The sequence below is a fragment of the Saimiri boliviensis genome, chromosome 2 (genome assembly GCF_048565385.1).
Source record: "Saimiri boliviensis isolate mSaiBol1 chromosome 2, mSaiBol1.pri, whole genome shotgun sequence".
In the NCBI taxonomy this organism is placed as follows: domain Eukaryota; kingdom Metazoa; phylum Chordata; class Mammalia; order Primates; family Cebidae; genus Saimiri; species Saimiri boliviensis.
Window position 1 is genome coordinate 38,234,074 of NC_133450.1, and position 19,240 is coordinate 38,253,313.

General features: G+C 39.5%; 1 protein-coding gene across 7 annotated transcripts in view; it reads right to left on the minus strand.

Moving 5' to 3' along the window:
* Positions 1-19,240, minus strand: part of FUT8 (fucosyltransferase 8) — a 438,850-nt gene that overhangs the window by 233,818 nt on the left and 185,792 nt on the right. The window contains exon 3 of one of the 7 annotated variants that reach the window (XM_074393115.1): positions 9,005-9,108. The exons of the other annotated variants lie outside the window; for them this stretch is intronic. The gene's annotated coding sequence lies outside the window, so the exon portion shown is untranslated. The remainder of the gene's footprint in view (positions 1-9,004; positions 9,109-19,240) is intronic. 7 annotated transcript variants of the gene reach the window in all.

A 19,240-nucleotide genomic window follows, 5' to 3' on the forward strand; every position in this document is an offset into this window, starting at 1 on the left:
TATGAAGCCAGGTCTCCCTGTAGTTTAGGACATGAAACTATCCTGACCTATGTGGAAAAAAAGTAATTCTTCCTACCCCATCCTCCAGTCCTGCTCTGGACAAAGCCTTAATCACATATACTTGGAAGCTGGGAGGTGGAAAAAGGTGAGGGTGAAGGAGAAAATGGAGTTGTAGTTCTAATATCCTAAAGTGTAGGTGTTTTCTTACCACTTATCCTTGACTTACCACAAGAAGTCCCTGATTTCTCTCTTGGGACAGTGCAGGCCTACAAGTATTGCTGGGTTCTGAGCAGAAATCCTAGCTGATCAAATTAGTGAAAGGCACCCGTTAAGCACCAAGCTCTTACTACCACAGTAGGGTGAGAAAGACCCTTCCCCTCCCAACTTCCTATACCTACAATCCCAGTAGTAGGGCTCAAATTCCAGGGGCTGCCACCCCACCCCCTACAAGAAGGTTGGACCCAAGATTGATTTGCTCAGCCCCAAAAATGCCTAGAAATCCCATCCTTACACTTTTTTTTCCCCCACAAGGCAGAGTCTCACTCTTGTCCAGGCTGGAGTACAGTGGTTCTACCACAGCTCACTGCAACCTCAAACACTTGAGCTCAAGCAGTCCTCTGCCTCAGTCTCCTAAATACCCAGGACTATATGCACACACCACCATGCCTGGCTAATTTTTAAAAAATTTTTTAATAGAAATAGGGTCTCACTATGTTGCCCAGGCTGGTCTTGAACTCTTGGCCTCAAGCAATCCTCTGCCTCTGCCTCCCAAAGTGCTGGGATTACAGGCATCATCCTGATGCTTTTAATGTTATGCAGCAACTACAATTTCTGGTTCCAAAGGAGGAAGCACGTCCAGGAACTCGAATTGAATATTTTATAATAATAAATTTTAGCTCTATGAAATGACTCTCCATACAAACACCCAAATACCTCCTATGCCTATGATGCGGAATTTTTATTTTCAATCACATTTTGGGAGACATGTTATTACAGAGGAAATTAGGGGACTTCCTGTACTCTAATTATTAACTTACATTTCTACTTCACCTTCTAAATTATCAGCTTCCTAAAGGTAGGGTTGTTATCACTCTGTATTCCATATTTCATAGTAGTTGTTAACTAAACTTATTGGGGAAAAGGTGAGACAAGATTGGGGGAAAGACTGGAAACAAGATACAAAGAAATATGTGAACATCCTGGTATACACAACTTCAGATTCCATACCAGTATATTCTTAAGTGACATTTACTTTTTAAGAAATCCTGTCTTCCAGCCAGGTGCAGTGGCTCATGCCTATAATGCCAACACTTTGGAATGCCGAGACAGGATTACTTGAGCTCAAAAGTTCCAGACCAGCCTGGCAACATGGCAAAACTTCATCTCTACTAAAAAATTAAAAATAAAAATAAATCCTATCTTCCCTGAACCACAAAAACCAAGAATGAATATCAGTTGAGAAATTTTACTACTTTTACAATAAAATGAACTGTGTAACATTTTCTTCTTTCAGGCTCAGCAGGGTATTAGAAGAAAGATGGCTATTTTTCAATCTCGGCAAATAACCTGAAGATGACAAGAGTTAAAAAGCTACATATATTTATAAAATCCCTAAGAAATAATAAGGCTAGAAGATTATGTACAATAGAAATTCTTTTTTTAATTTTTTAATTTTTTTTTTGAAACAGAGTTTTGCTCTGTCACCCAGGCTGGAGGGCAGTGGCGCAATCTAGGCTCACTGCAACCTCTGCCTCCCAGATTCAAGCGGTTCTCCCACCTAAGCCTCCCAAGTAGCTGGGATTACAGGTGTTAAGTAACCATGCCTGGCCAGTTTTTTCTTATTTTAAGTAGAGATGCGGCTTCACCATCTCTTGTTTGGTCAGGCTGGTCTCGAACTCCTGAACTCAAGTGATCTGCCCCCCTCAGCCTTCTAAAATGCTGGGATTACAGGCGTGAGCCACTCTGCCTCCTGCCTGGCCTCTTTTTCTTAAGACAGAGTCTCTCTCTGTCGCCAGGCTGGAGTGCAGTGGCGCCATCTCGGCTCACTGAAACCTCCTTCTCCTGGTTCAAGCAATTCTCCTGCCTCAGCCTCCTGAGTAGCTGGGACTAAAGGTGTGCATGACCACGCCCAGCTTATTTTTGTATTTTTAGTGGAGACGGGGTTTCACCATGTTGGCCAGGATGGTCTTGATCTCTTGACCTTCGGATCCGCCGGCCCTGCCCTCCCAAAGCACTGGGATTACCGATGTGAGCCGCTGTGCCCGGCCCCCTTTTTAAACATCTTTTTTATTTCAATAGCTTTTGGAGGACAAGTGGTTTTGGGTTACATGGATGAACTGTATAGTAGTGAAGTCTGAGATTTTACTACACTCATCACCCAACTAGTGTACACTGTACCCAATATCATTTTTTTATCCCTCACCACCCTCTTCCTATCCTCCCTGCTTCTGAATCTCCAAAGTCTATGTTACTACTCTGTATGCCCATGGCTTAGCTCCCACTTGTAAGAACATATGGTATTTGGTTTTCCATTCCTGAGATACTTCACTTAGAATAATGGCCTCCAGTTCTATCCAAACTGCTGCAAAAAAACATCATTTCATTCTTTTTTATGGCTGAGTGGTATTACGTGGCGTATATATACCTGTATAGAATAGAAACTCTTAAATAATCCTCTAATAGCTTTTACAGATGAGCAAGTAGGGTCAGAATCATCAAATTCAACATCTCAGTGACAACAAGTTTCTAGAAGTCTCTGCTCATACTGATTTTCCTACTTAAATTGCTAGACCCATTTCAACTTGAGAAACATTAGTTTAGGGAGAAGTCAGAAGAATGAAAAGAAATCTAATAAGTAATCCTACCAAAGATACCAAATTAAGTCCATAATCATTAAATTGGAAAAGTTCAATTTGTGAGTAAAATATTACAAGAATTAAACATAAGGTATTAAATTATTGGACTATAGTCACTTTACATCCTAAGTATGGGAGTCTAGAATACCAAGTTTGGCACATATATAGGATATCATTTTTATCACCTAGTCATAAAACTACAATTTTTTGGAATAAAGTTGTGTAAACCATTGTGGCAATGTAAGTCCAAAGCTTTTTTTTTTTCAAATTACATAAGTAACAAAAAAATTTTTAATCCTATTTTTCAAAATCCAAAAAAAGTTAATTAGTCCTGTAAAAGAGAATACAAAATCCTCCCCAAATGAAGGAGAGAGGAAAGACAGGTGGGGGGGGGGGGAGAGGGAGAGGGAGAGGGAGAGAGGGAGAGAGAGAGAGAGAGGGAGAGAGAGAGAGAGAGAGAGACAGACAGACAGACAGACAGACAAGACTTCTGAAAACCCAGCCAAAGATATGGTACAAATATGGAAAAGCTGAAGGCACAAAGATGTTCACTACAGCAATATGTACAATAAACTCAGTCTGACCAAGCTGACAGTAACTCACTCAATAAGAAAACATTGTTAGAAATGGGAAACATTTACACTATTAACTGAAAAAAGAAAGGCACCAATTAGAAAAGAAATTATTATCACAACTTTGTAAAAAAAATAATCTGTATATGAAAAAGGACTAAAAGGCACCTATATCAACAGGATAACCACAGTTATGTTAAGTTCATGAAACTGAGTGTAACTCTTTTACATTCAATAATAATAAAAGTTATAAACAAATAAGTTGTCTAAATTATCTATAACATGGTGATCTTTTCAATGTGAAGTTTTCTAAAGAAAATAAAATTATATTTTACACTTAATTTACCACAATCTTTCTTTCTCTATTTCAATTTCTACTAAAATATTTGAGCACTAAATTCATTATATGAACTAAGTTTTTACCATATCACAAAAAGTAAGAATTAACATTACCTTATTCTCTGCTCATAAAAATAATTAGTGGGCAATCTACTAATTAAGAAACTCAATGTAAATGAGTCATCAAATTAATTGGTTCCATAAATCCAAAGTATCAGAATAGGACATTAATAACCCTCCTCAGCATCATCAGTATACTTATCAGAAGTGCAATTAGTAAAACATGACATGACTCTACACCCAAAAAGGCTATAAAAATAAATTTTTTTTTTTTACAGTGTAACAATATAAAAATAAACCTTTCGCCCTCAACAAAGGAAACAAAGTTTGCTGTTGTCCTCAATCTATACTAGAAACAGAGCCTGAGTCTAGGCTATCACTTAGATGACTGTCCTTCCTATCGAAATTTGATCTCAATCTCAATGTTGGGGGTGGAGCCAAATGGGAGATGTTGGGGGTGGGGGTCAGAAATCTCATGAATAAATTAATACTCTTCCTCAGGCGTGCTTCAGTTCTCATCCTATCCGTTTCCCCAAGGACTGGTTGTTAAAAAGAGCCAGGACACCTCCTTCCACCCTTTTCTCCTCTCTCATGTGCACAAGCTGGCTCCTCTTTGTCTTCTGCTATGAATGGAAGTAGCCTAAGGCCCTCACCAGAAGCAGATCGTGGTGCCATACTTCTTGTACAGTCAGCAAACTGTGTGATAAATCAAACTCTTTATAAATTACCTAGCCTCAGGTATTCCTATATAGCAACACAAAACAGACAAGGCAGCCAACTCATCAATAATAAGAATCAGTCCCATGATCAACTTCCCTCTAGAAGGGTTTTTTAACCTTTCTTGTAAATTAGAACACATTATCCCCAAAATGTACAGACCTGATGTCAGGAAGAAATAAAATTCTTAATGAACAATACTGCCAAATCAGATAAAGGATGTTGTAATAAGTCTTTTGACTAGTTACAAAAGCATCAAAAATGGTCAAAAAATGACCTTAAAGTTGTAAAGAGCTTTTAATTCATCACTCCCAACCTCACAACAAGAAAAACAATGGGGGAAAAAACTGATAATCAACAACTCTTCTTAGAGCCATCAGAGAATTGAAGTCAGAGGGCAAACTGCTGCTCTAAAACTGGAGAGACAGACAGGCAGATATAGAGAATCACAGTGTGTGGGAAACAGAAGCGCAGGAATGCAAGCTCTCAAGTGAAGCCAGCATCAGCAGGAACACCTTAAACAGTAATTGTAGACTAGCTTGAGAGTTAAACACTGCAAGGGGACCAGTCTTAGGGGGGTCCCTATACTTTCTTGAGTTTTACCTCCAGGAGCTCTACCAGGTTCTCATGGTAAAGATCTGAAAAAAATCCCCTCCTGCTTGCAGCAGGGGAAGAAGAAAACTATTTTGAAATATGCCAGGGGCTTTCTGTTTCTCTTAAAAGATATTCCAGAAAATGAAACTATTTTACCAGAACCTAACCAACTGGGCTTTTAGAATGCCTAACCTACTAGGATTTTACAGTGCCTAACCAACCTGAGGGAAGGGAAATACCGAACTCCAGCCCCATCTATCCTTTGACAGGGAAAAAGAGACAGATATCCAAGTCAGGCTCACAGTTGGTAGAAGGCAGAGGGATGAGGTGGAAAGTTCTATAGTCCTTAGTTCTATAGTCCTGAAATATAATTACAGGACTACAGAAGTTTCACCCGCATCCCTCTACCCTTACCACATCAATACGGCTCTTGTACAACACAAGATTACAACTTAAAAACCTGCAAGCCTCAGACCCCATTTAAGAATTCTTTACAAAAACCCAAAGACAACATGGCAGATAAAAGCAAAGACACTAGAAGACATTTTAGCCTCTGATAGTGACAGTGGTGGCTTTCCGGTACAGGGAGGCCACAGGGAGAAAGCGGACAGCCCTCTCCTCCCCTCCAACAGCCTGCTGCCCTCAGTACAGCACAGTCAGGCAGAGAGGGGCCTAATGAAGAGCTGAGGCTGAGCTCAGGGACCTGAGGCAGGAAGTGGGAGCAGTTCCCACTTCAGGGACTGGCCAGTGACACAGCCACTGCACTCACCTTGCTGAGGTTGCCACGTTCCTGGGCCTCAGGAGGAGGCTCTGCGCAGGGCCGCCTGGGGCCATGTCCGCAGGGTTCACCCCACATCAGGCAACTGCTGAGCCTGCCACTCCCAACAGTCATATGGCAGAGTGATCTGCTCTGCTCAGGCCACCCCTGAGTGCCAGGGCAACTGGGGTAGCCCCTGGCGATGTCACCCCTGCCCCAGACGCCAACCCAGGCCGAGCAAGGATCTGGAGTCCCCACCCCAGGCTGCAGGGGGGCACAGCCAGGGCTTCATGCTCCACAGTGCCAGTAAGAGCCAGAAGCAGGCAGCAGCCCGAGCCACCTAAGCCTGGGTGGTAGACCCAGGCTTCCATGTGCTCTTGGGGACTGGGAGCAGGTGGAGCCCTGTTCCCCCACCCCATGTAGCTGCAGCTACCCAAGTTAAGGTTGTGGACCCAGGCTTCTGTGTGCTCTTGGGGGCTCAGAAAGGCTCCCCTGGCCCCTACAGACTCAGAAATGCCTGTTCCCACCACCAGTTCCTGCTGCCACTTCTCGCATCAGCTCCAATCTGGGAGGTTCTCAGAGCAGGGTTGGAGACAAGCCTAGACACCATCACAGCCCAGCATGGTATTCGCATGCTCAGGCCCTGACTCCTCCCCTCTGGGGAAGCTGAGGTAAGCGAGCCACTCTGCGCTGGCCTGCAGGTGCCAGGCACAAGCAGCCTGGGTGCCATGGAAGGTGGCAGGAGGCAGAGAAGCTCCTGGATAGAAGGGGGTAGGTCCCCCGTAAGACCCCACCTTCAGGCCAGGGAGGGCCTGAAGGTTGGGGGCCGGGCTGCCAGACCCACAGACTGGAATGGGGACTGTGGTGCCTTTTTCCAGCCCACCCATGGCCATCAATATATCAACTGGCACATACCTCCTCCCCTCTGAGGTCCATAAAAGCCTTGGGATCAGCCACAGCAGAGGAAAGGGCAGCTAGATAGCCAGATGACCAGCTGCAGAGAGAAAGTATCCTCTCAGCTGAGTGCTGGGAAATCAATGGGAACCTGCCTAAAAGAGGAGCCACTCACTCCAGGGCCTCCTCTCTGCTGACAGCTGAACACTGGATGAGATGACCTGCCTACAGAGAGGGGCTGCCCCCTGCAGGTCTCTTCTGAGCTGTTCTAACACTCAATAAAGCTTGTCTTCGTTTTGCTCACCCTCCACTTGTCTACATACCTCATTCTTCCTGGACATAGGGCAAGAACTAGGGCAAAGGTGCTAGCAGCCACAGAGGTTTCTAGCCAGAAAAGCAACACACTAAATATACTATAATATTTGCTTCTGATACCACAGCCAGGGTAAACACGGTCTGACTTCTAAACAGATAAACATAAAACCTCACTCTAATGGCCTATTTACCTCAGTTCCTTTTAACTGATACATTCTGACTGGCTATGATTTACCTCAGTTCCTTTTAACTGATACATTCTGACTGGCTATGAAAAAAAATTATGAGGCATTGTAAAGGCAAAAAATACAATCTGAAGAAACAAAACAAGCCTTGAAAACAGACTCAGGTGTGGCAGGAATTTTTACCAGGAATTATCAAATTACCCAGGAATTTTTAAATTTTTAAAATATGTTTTGAGACAGAGTCTCACTGTTACCCAGTCTGGAGTGCAGTGATCCACAGCTCACTGAAGCCTTGAACTCCTAGGCACAAGCGATCTTCCTGCCGCAGCTTCCCAAGCAGGTAGGACTACACGTGCATGCCACCATGCCCAGCTAAGTTCTTTTTTTAAAGACCAGCCTGGGCAACATTGGAGATCCTGTCTCTACATTTTTTTTAATTAGCCAGGCACAGTGGCACACACCTGTAGTCCTAGCTACTGGAGAGGCTGAGGAGGGAGAATCACTTGAGCCCAGGAGTTCAAGGCTGTAGTGAGTTATGATCACACTACTACTACATTCCAGCCAAGGTGACAGAGTGACATCCTGTGGAAAGAAAGGAAGAGGAAAGAGAAGCAAAAAATAGTGAAGGGGGGAAGTGAGGAAGAGGAGTGTACAAATCAGTAATACTATAACATGAAAGAATGTCTTTAGTGACACCAAACCAAGAAGTTCAGAGAACACCTAGGAAGATAAATACCAAAATATTTACATATAGACAAATGATAGCAAAACTGCAGAAAATCAGAAAAAGAGAAAACTAAATCAAAAGAAAAACTTTAATCTTTTACTTATTAAGACCAGTAAGATATCTTGAAAGACACAAGAGGTAAAGAAAAAAAATCAACACACACACAAAAATCTTATCCACAGAGAAATAAAGAATTAGACCAAACTTTGTCTTCAGAAACCATGCAAGCAAAAAGAGTGAAGTGAAATATTTAGTGTTTTTTTTTAAAGTCCTTTTGGTTGGCACTGCCATCTTCCAGTAATTCACCAAAATGACGAACACAAAGGAAAAGAGGAAAGGCACCTGATATATATTCTCTAGCCCTTTTAGTAAACATGGAGTTGTTCCTTTGGCCAGGCATATGCAAATCTGTAAGAAAGGTGATATTGTAGACATCAAGGAAATAGGTACTGTTCGAAAAGGAGTGCCCCACATGTGTTACCATGGCAAAACTGGAAGAGTCTACAATGTTACCCAGCAGGCTGTTGGCACTGTTGTAAACAAACAAGTTAAGGGCAAGATTCTTGCCAAGAGAATTAATGTGCATATTGAGCACATTAAGCACTCTAAGAACCAAGATAGCTTCCTGAAATGTGTAAAGGAAAATGATTAGAAAAAGACAGAAGCCAAAGAGAAACGTTCCTGGGTTCAACTGAAGCACCAGCCTGCTCCACCCAGATAAGCACACTTTGTGAGAACCAATGGGAAGGAGCCTGAGCTGCTGGAACCTATTCCTTTGAATTCATAGTATAATGGGTGTTTTAAAAATAAATAAATAAAAGATTTCTGAAGTGGCCAGGCACAGTGGCTCCTGCCTATAATCCCAGCACTTTGAGAGGGCCAGGCAGGGAGATCATGAGGTCAGGAGTTTGAGATCGACCTGATTAATATGGCCAAACCCCGTCTCTACTAAAAACTACAAAAACTTAGCGAGGCATGATGGCACATACCTGTAGTCCCAGCTACTCAGGAACCTGAGGCAGGAGGATTACTTGAACTGAGGAGACGGAGACTGCAGTGACTAGAATTTCTGTAGAATCCCAGCAAAATCACCCTTCAGAAGAAGAAATTAAGACTTTCTCAAATAAAAACTGGGAGAAATGAAACCCAATAGACACGACTTGCAAGAAATGTTAACAGAAGTTATTCAGAAAAAAGGCAAATAATGTTGATCAGAAATATGTATTACAAAAAGAAAGGAAGAGGGAAAAGAAAAAATAAAGGTAAAATTAAATCTTTTGTTTTCCTGATCCTTAATTCATCTAACAGATAACAACTTGTTCAAATAATAATAGCAACAATATATTTAGTGACTGTAAATTACGGAAAAGTAAAACAAAAGTAATGTTAAAAGGAATGAGAAAAAGGAATTGACAATACCATGTTATAAGGTACTTGCACTACACACGAAGGGGGATATAGTGTTATTTAAAAAGTGAACTTGGATTAGTTTAACTGTGTAATTATTGCAAACTCTGGGGCAACCACTAAAAAGTAATTTTATTATTTATTTATTCGTTGAGACAGAGTCTCGCTCTGTCACCCAGGCTAGAATGCAGTAATGTGATTTCAGCTGACTGCAACCTCCATCTCCCGGGTTCAAACAATTCTCTTGTCTCAACCTCGGGCCACCACGCCCAGCTAATTTTTGTATTTTTAGTAGAGATGGGATTTTACCATGTTGGTCAGGCTGGTCAGGAACTCCTGACCTCAGGTGATTCATCCACTTCAGCCTCCCAAAGTGCTGGCATTACAGGCATCAGCCACCAGGCTCAGCCTAAAAAATAATTTTAAAAAAGTATAATTGATAATCTAAAACAGGAAACAAAATGGATTCATAGGCCAGGTGCGGTTGCTCACGCCTGTACTTTGGGAGGCTGAGGCGGGCAGATCACCTGAGGTTGGGAGTTTGAGACCAGCCTGACCAACAAGGTGAAACCCTGTCTCTAAAAAAATTAATTAATTAATTAAACAAAATGGAATCATATAAAATGCTCAAATAAAATGAAGAAGGCAGAAATAGAGTGAAATACAAAAAAAAGAAAGAACAAAGACAATGAGTAGAAAACAGTTATAAATACAGTAGATATTAATCCAACTATATCAATAATTAGTTTAAACACTGTGATCTAAATACACCAGTTAAAAGATACATGCTGTCAAGAATAAATCTAAAGACAACACCCTACTATACAATGCCTACAAAAATCCCACTCTAAAGACGAAGACAGACTAAAAGTAAAGGGATGGAGAAAGATAGGCTATGCTGGCCGGGCACGGTGGCTCAAGCCTGTAATCCCAGCACTTTGGGAGGCCGAGGCGGGTGGATCACGAGGTCAAGAGATCGAGACCATCCCGGTCAACATGGTGAAACCCCGTCTCTACTAAAAATACAAAAAAAAAAAAATTAGCTGGGCATGGTGGCACGTGCCTGTAGTCCCAGCTACTAGGGAGGCTGAGGCAGGAGAATTGCCTGAACCCAGGAGGCGGAGGTTGCGGTGAGCCGAGATCGTGCCATTGCACTCCAGCCTGGGTAACGAGAGCGAAACTCCATCTCAAAAAAAAAAAAAAAAAAGATAGGCTATGCTAAACCTAATCAAAAGCTTGGAATGGCTATATTAATTTCAGACAGAGCAAGCTTCAGGCCAAGAAAAAGTATCAGTGACAGAGGGGCATTACATAATAACAGATGGTCAATCTGTTACTATTTACCAGGAAGACATAATTATCTTTATATGTACCCACCTAGCAAGAGTGTCAAAATACATAAGGTATAATAAAAACTGACAGAACTACAAGGAGAAACATACGAATTCATTATTATAGTTGGAGCTTCAACAACCCTCTTATCAGTAATCGACAGAAGCAGAAAATCAGAAAAGTATTGTAGAGTGGACGACACCATCAATCAACTGGATCTAACTGACATTTACAGAACACTTCATCCAGCAACAGTAGTATACACATTCTTCTGAAATCCACAGGGAACAGTTCACAAACATAGACTACAAAATATACCTTAACAAGTTTAAAAGAATAGACACCATACAAATAGACACACCACAGTGGAATTAAACTAGTTAAATTAAACAAAAAAATTGCTGGAAAATCTCAAAATATTTGGAGATGTTTAAACAGCTCAGTTACAAATAACTCATAGGACAAAAACACAGTCTTGAGAACTTATAAAATATTTTAAACTAAGTGTACATGAAAATAAAACACTAAAATTTATGGCCAGGTGCAGTGGCTCATGCATGTAATCCCAGAACTTTGAGAGGCCAAGGCAGGAGGATCACCTGAGGCTAGGAGTTCCAGACCAGCCTGGGCAACATAATGAGATCCCATTTCAAAAATAAATAAATAAATAAATAATTATGGGATGCAGCAAAGCAGGACTAAGAGATTAATTTATAGCACTGAATATATTTGTTTAAAAAAAAAGAATAAAGATAAAATTAATCATCTAAGCTTTTAATTTAGGAAACTAGATAATAAACAAACTAAATCCAAAGGAAGCAGAAGAAAGTAATAAAAATCAGAGGAAAAATCAGCAAAATTGAAAATAGGAAAATAAAGAAAATCAACAAAACTCAAAGCTGGTTCTATGCTTTTAAATTTGATAACTTAGGTGAAATGAACCAATCCCTTAAAAGACACAATCTACCAAAATTCACACAAGAAGAAACAGATAATCTGAATAAGCCTAAGTCAATTTTTTTAAACTGAATAAATAATAACCTTCCAAAACAGGAAACACTACACTCAGATAATTCACTCATGAATTCTATCAAACATTTAAGCAACAAATGATACCAATATTTTGCAATCTGTAGAAGCAGAGCGAGCACTTCCTAACTCATTCTCAGAAGCCAACATTACCCAGAATAAGCCCAGGTAACAGCCTTACAAGAAAGGAAAATTACAGACCAGTATCTTTCATGAACACAGAGGCAAATGTTCTCAAAAATCTTAGCAAATCACATTATACACCACAATCAAGTAGAGTATATTCTAAGTATACAAGATAGGTTCAACATCTGAAAATCAATCAATGCAATCCAGGAAACAGAAACAAATCATATAATCAATCATATCAGTAGAGCATTAAAAGTATTTGATAAAATCCTACATCAATTAATAACTAAATATTCCCAGCAAACTAGAAATAGAGGATTCCTTCACTTGATAAATAAAATTTACAAAAAAACTTAGAGCAAACACCATACTTAATGGTGAGGAACCAGAAGCTTTCTCCCTAAGATCAGGAACAAGGATTTCCCTTCTTACCACTCCTATTCAACATCATGCTGGACTCTAATGCAATCAGACAAGAAAAGGCCATAAAAGGCATACAAATTGGTAAGGAAGAAATAAAACTCTTTGTTTGCAGATGACATGATCATCTATGTAAAAAAAAAAAAAAATCCCAAAGTACTGACCAACAAACTCCTGGAAATAATAAGCAATTATAACAGATTACAAGATAAAAGGAGGAATATAAGGGAATCCTCTGTACTTTCTTTTCAATTTCACTGTAAACCTAAAACTGCCCCAAGAAATAAAATATATTTTAAAAAAATAGATTAAACAACTTTCCAATTAAACAACTTTCACAGTAATACATTAATTCAGCACAGGTGCTCAAGAAAAATACGTGTTCAGCTGGGCACCGTGGATCACACCTGTAATCCCACCACTTTGGGAGGCCAAGGCAGGTGGATCACAAGGTCAGGAGTTTGAGACCAGCCTGACCAATGTAGTGAAACCCTGTCTCTACTAAAAATACAAAAATTAGCTAGGCATGGTGGTGAGTGCCTGTAATCCCAGTACTCAGGAGACTGAGGCAGGAGAATCACCTGAACCTGGGAGGTGGAGGTTGAGGTGAGCCAAGATCATGCCACTGCACTCTAGCCTGGGCAACAGAGTGAGACTTCGTCTCAAAAAAAAAGAGAGAGAAAAGAAAAAATATGTGTTTGAGTGTTTGACATGGTTTTCCTCCTTTGTTTCCTTTTTTCCCCAACAGGGCCACAGGGCTGGCTGGGGGAGCCAGGGAGAATCTCTCTTAATTTCTCAAGCATCTATATGAGTCCAACAAAACACAACAGGGAAAGTGAAGACTACACATCTTAAAAGTGAATAATTCATATTCACATCCATACCATATTTTTTAAATCTTACCAACTCATAATTCTCTGAAACTAGAAAATATTTCTTGTAAGTTGGAGGAACCTTATTTTTCTGATAATATTAGCATACCAATTCCAAAGCCTAAAACAAGAAGGAAAAGTACAAAGAAGAGAGTTTAATCCAGGCTTCGATAATCAGCCACCGTGACCCTAGAAATGAAGAAAAAAAGAAAATCTTCTCAAGAATCATCAAAATAGCCCACACCAAAAGGTCAAGTTACTCTTTCTAAGTAACTCCTTAATATCCGTTTCTTTAACATTAAGAAAATATAGTAGGCAGGCACCGTGGCTCACTGCTGTAATCCCAGCACTTTGGGAGCCTGAGGAGGGGAAATTGCTTGAGCAAAGGAGTTCAAAATCAGCCTGGGCAACATGGTAAAATTCTGTCTCTACAAAAAATATTTAAAAAGTAGGCCAGGCATGGTGGTGTGCACCTGCAGTCCCAGCAACTCTGGAGGCTGGGGTGGGAGGATCACCTGAGCCAAGGAGGTCGAGGCTGCAGTGAGCCATGACTATGCCAATGCACTCCAGCCTGGGCAATGGAGTGAGGTCCTGTCTGGAAGGAAGTTGGGAAGTTGGGAAGTTGGGAGGGAGGGAAAGAGGGACAGATGGACGGACAGACAGACCGACATACTAACATTCTTCTACTTTTTTAATTGACTAGAATAGAAATGTGAATAGAAATATGACAGATGCATATCTTTTTATTATTATAATTATGGCATCTATTTAATTTCTATATTCTGTCTGTTTTAATATTTTTTTCAGGTATTGCTAGAGTGTTACTGCTAATTCTATATTCTATTTTATCTTCTAAAATTAATCAAATAAATTACCATTGTTATAACACCTAGTGAGAGTCTCTGAATTGCCCAAATATCCACTATGAAAACACTTAGTACAATTTTTGTGTAACGGAACGGCTACATAAAGGAAGATCTTTAATTCAAGTGGTGAGAGAATCCCATCAATCCCTCTATACGGTTTTGAATTTCTTCCATATAGAATGAATAAAAATCCTCTTTCCTCCTATTTCAGTAACTTTTGTCCACATCGAAAAACATTGGTTCAACCTATATTTATACTTATCAGTATGTAGACACTGTTCATTTGTACCTTCAAAGAATAAGCACATAAACAACCACAGCGGGTTTTGGTAGTACCAAGGAACTTCCTTTTTTAGCACCCACAGTATCTCTATGAAGTAATTATTACATACTTTCAACATGATTCAAAGAAAACTCAAATATAATACTACAGTGACCTATTCAAAACATAAAGAAAATTCAATAGCACATGAATCACTTACACCTAGAACTCTTTTTTTTTTTTTTTTTTTTTTTGAGACAGAGTTTCACTCTCGTTACCCAGGCTGGAGTGCAATGGCACGATCTCGGCTCACTGCAACCTCCGCCTCCTGGGTTCAGGCAATTCTCCTGCCTCAGCCTCCTGAGTAGCTGGGATTACAGGCACGCGCCACCATGCCCAGCTAATTTTTTTGTATTTTTAATAGAGACGGGGTTTCACCATGTTGACCAGGATGGTCTCGATCTCTTGACCTCGTGATCCACCCGCCTCGACCTCCCAAAGGCTGGGATTACAGGCTTGAGCCACCACGCCCGGCCACACCTAGAACTCTTAACACCATTCTCCACCTCACAGTATGATTACCATTCTCTAGTAAGAATTTTTCTAGATCTCTTGACCACAAGAATGACATGACAGACAAGCTTGGACAATGAAGGCAAAACTGTCTCACATTCACATCCTCATATTCACTTCAGGAAAAGTTATTTCATTTTGTGAACTCAGTCTGAGAGTGTAGCATTTTTCTAACTTCAAGTGACCTGAAGAATGTTCCTCTTCCAAATATACTATTCAAGTTGAAAACCAAAATGGTAAGTCAGAGAGGTCAGGGCAAACAGCATGTTTACCTAATGTCTTCATTAATGACCTTCACCCAAATAAACAAATTAATTTATGCATTCTACATTCACAAGTTAGAGCCTATCTGATTAGCACTTAAAGCATTCTCCAGTCTCTCTTTACTCTGTGACTCCAACAAAACTAATATTAATATGGTATGTAGCAGGCACTAAACAATTACAGAACATTAGAATCTGAGAACTAGAAATACGTTAAAGATCATTTGGTTTACTCTTCTCTTCCTCAGGCCTCATGAGGAAAATAATTCCCTCCATAAGGGAAACTGAAACCAACCCAATAGTCCCATAGACGGTTCTTTTGGCACAAAAGTATCAAAGAACTGAAACCAGATCAACCCACCAGATGCCAGATGCCTCATTCACCATAATTGCTTCCTTGCCCCTCCCAAGTTTCTCTTTTCTTAAACATTGTTATATTTCTTCTCTGCTAAATAAACCCTGGTTATAGTCAGTCAGGGAGATGGAATTGAGACTGAGCTCCCATTTTCTCAGCTGTCGCACCTGACTAAAGCTTTCTTCCTTGGCAGTACTTGTTGTCTCAGTGATTGGCTTTCTATGCAGCAAGCAGCAGAACCTAGACTGAACCCCTGGTGTTTCAGAAACAAACTAATAGCTGAAGAAGATAGTAACTTTCTTAAGCTAGTTAAAAGTAGAGCAAAACTAAGGTACTCTGAGTTCCAGACTGGTTTTCTTTCTACTATATCATGCTGTTGTCAAGAACTCTGAAGAACCTAAGATTTTACCCTACATTCAAGCTAACATCAGTCTGCCATAGTTTCATGGACACTGAGAGTGAACACCATCTACCTATATACAGTTGGGACACTGAGGATTGAAACTACATGCCCCCTATACTGAATTAAGTAAGTGTCCTCCCAAAATTTATAACTGCTGGAAATAAGGTCTTTGCAGATACAATCAAGTTGATATAATGTCATTCTTGATCACAATGAACCCTAATACATGACTGGTATACTTTTAAGAAGGCAATTTGAACACAGACACACACAGAAGGAAGATGTCATGTGAATACTGAGGTAGAAATGAGAGTTACGCTACCACAAGTCAAGAAACACCAAGGATTTCTGGCATCCACCATAAGCTAAAAGGAGGAAAGGATTCTTACCTAGAGCCTTCAGAGAGAATGTGGCCCTGCAAACAACTTGATTTCAGACTGCTAACCTCCAAAACTATGAAAGAATAAAATTCTGTTATATTAAGTCACCCAGTTCATGGTGCTTTGCTACAGCAGCCCTAATACACTCACACACACAGCTTTCTATGCACATTAATGTGACTCTACAAATCCACTGTCTTAATTAGCGTAACTGTTACTCTAGGAGACTTGCAGAAATATAATGTGATTGTTCATTACAGACCTTCTAGAAAGACCCATCAACCCTTCAGCAGTTTTCAAAATCTTTATCTTACCGTTTCCACCAAAGCTAAACTGTTTTATCATGATATCTACCCAATCCTACTCAAGCCCCATCACCACCACTAAAAGATCCAACTTAAACCAAACTTCAAATTCTCAAACTCTGACCTCTCTAAGAGACTACCAAAGATCTTTCAAGGCAGTGTTCTCCCTTACCACAATAAGAAATAAACTCGGCTTTGCTTTATCAACAGGATATATTAGTGGTATCTGGTAAGCTAGTATCAGATAATACTGGCAGAAGTTATGACATTCTTAGGTCATAAACAAAGAACAGTTTACTACTCACAACAGTAACATAGACAGAGTACCACATTTTGTACTGGTTCCTCAGGCTCTAATTCCTAAAGGCCAATAAAAGGAAAACCAAGTGCACATACTATGGGTTGCATTACAGGACAAGAAAACCTGAGCTTATGAAACTCCGATCTTTAAAAGGAGCTACAAGCAAATATGCCCAACATTTTCCTCAGAGAGATTATCTTAATTATCCTGCACAGCAAAGAAATATGCCATCTGTCCTAACGGAAGCACTATTTATATCTTCCTAGGCTGTTTGCTAAACAGATTTCTTTGAAAAAGATAGCCCCCAACAAAAGCTATCAATACTCTGCTCAGCAAATGTGCAGAAACAGAAGAGACCCATAAGACTGAAGAGAAATGTCTCCCAATACCTATTTCCTTTGTCCTAAAAGACTATAAAGATTTTTAGAGAATCAAGATAACACTGCTACAATACGATGAGAAGATGTTTCCAGAGAAAACATATAGAGCAAAAACATATACTTTCTTCTCTTGATAATCTGTATAAACTAAAACTACTTCAACTAAGTCACAATCTTATAACAAGCCTATATATCAAATATCCAAAAGTAAATACTTATGATATGTTTGGATCCTATTTTCATTTTAAAATGTTCCATTTCTAGAAAAGTATCTCGTTTTTATTTTAATTTTATTATTTTTTAACATTTTAAAATATAATGTTATTTTATTGTTTTTTTTTTTTTGGCTGTTTCTCACTGTGAATCAAATTGTATCGCTAATTTCCAAAGCCTGGCAGCGTTCACGAAATAGAAGAAACCAGTAGTTTTAAACTTCACCAATTATACCTGACTGTAATGCGGACCTTAATGGCTTTTTTCATAAATAAGAAAATAAAGACACAGAGAGGTGAGATGGTAAGCTTTTACTCATACAGCTATTTGGAGACACTGCAGTGTAGGGTTCATTTTACTCATCATTCTCTCTCTCTGTCTTTATCCTAGGATCATTGCTTAACCTAACAGGTAAGATAAAGTTAAATTACTCAATTTAATATTCTTTACAAAACTCAGTTTTTGTTTATTTCTTTTACATTTAATTTTAGGCTAAAACAGGCTATTATTTAAATGGTACAAGATAGGATCTCAATTTTCAAATATGGAAAAGATATGCTAATATTGAATATGTAGCTAGAAAAATCTAAACTTTTTATTTTGTAACCACCTCAAAATTTTTTGTGTGAATTAAAGTATATTAAATTTAAATATGACTTTAATTTTCATGAATACTTTAGATAAATATTGACCTTATAATTCTGGTTTAAAATCTAAATACCCTAAAATCATGAAGAAATTATGACTTCTGAGCATAGCATTATCTTTGACTCTGTGCTGCATTTGCCCAGTGAACAAATAACTATTCTCTTTCAGAAATATCTCTAAAATGCTCTGACTCTGCCTAAAATGTTTTGCCTATTTAAGAAATGTTCTCTGACCGTGCACAGCGCCTCACGTCTATAATCCCAGCACTTCAGGAGGCTGAGACGAGCAGACTGCTTGAGCCGAGAAGTTCGAGACCAGCCTGGCCAACATGGCAAAACCCCATCTCTTCTAAAAATATAAAAATTAGCCCGGCAAGGTGATGCACATCTATAATCCCAGCTACCTGGGAGGCTGAGGCATGAGAACTGCTTGAACCCGGGAGGCGGAGGTTGCAGTGAGCGCAGATTAAGCTACTGCACTCCATCCTGAGTAACAGTGAGATTTGGTCTCCAAAAAAAAAAAAAAGTTTTTAAAAAAATGTTTTCTGAGAACACAACACGGGAGGCCATTTATCTAGAGAGATACTATGAAAGTTGCATAACTGACCTAAAAATGTTCAGAAACAAGAAAACAGTTTAAAGTTGCAGTAAGTCTTTTAGTGTCCAGGCTTAAAAACTATAGAGTCTAACCATCCAACTTTTTTTTCTGAGTCAGAGCATAATGCTTTCTCAAGACCTTTTTATTTCTATAACAAATAATGAACTACAGTTTCCTTATAAATATTCAAATAGGTTCTCAAGCTACTTTTTGAGGTTATTCATTTCCCCAAGGCAGAAAGACAGTTTCCATCACTTTCATCCTATTCATTCAAGAAAGTTTAAATTGACTTTTTCATGCCCAACCTTTACCCTCTTTAAGTATGTTTTTAAGACAGGAGAATTCTAATTTACTTGACTTTTATAGATGACTTTTGAAGCTACCTATATGAAGCTTAATGATATAAATCTACTTTTTTATTTCTGATCTACCACTATATTCAAGGAAGCTACCTATTATCTCTAAAATCAGAAAACACCACAAGTTCCAA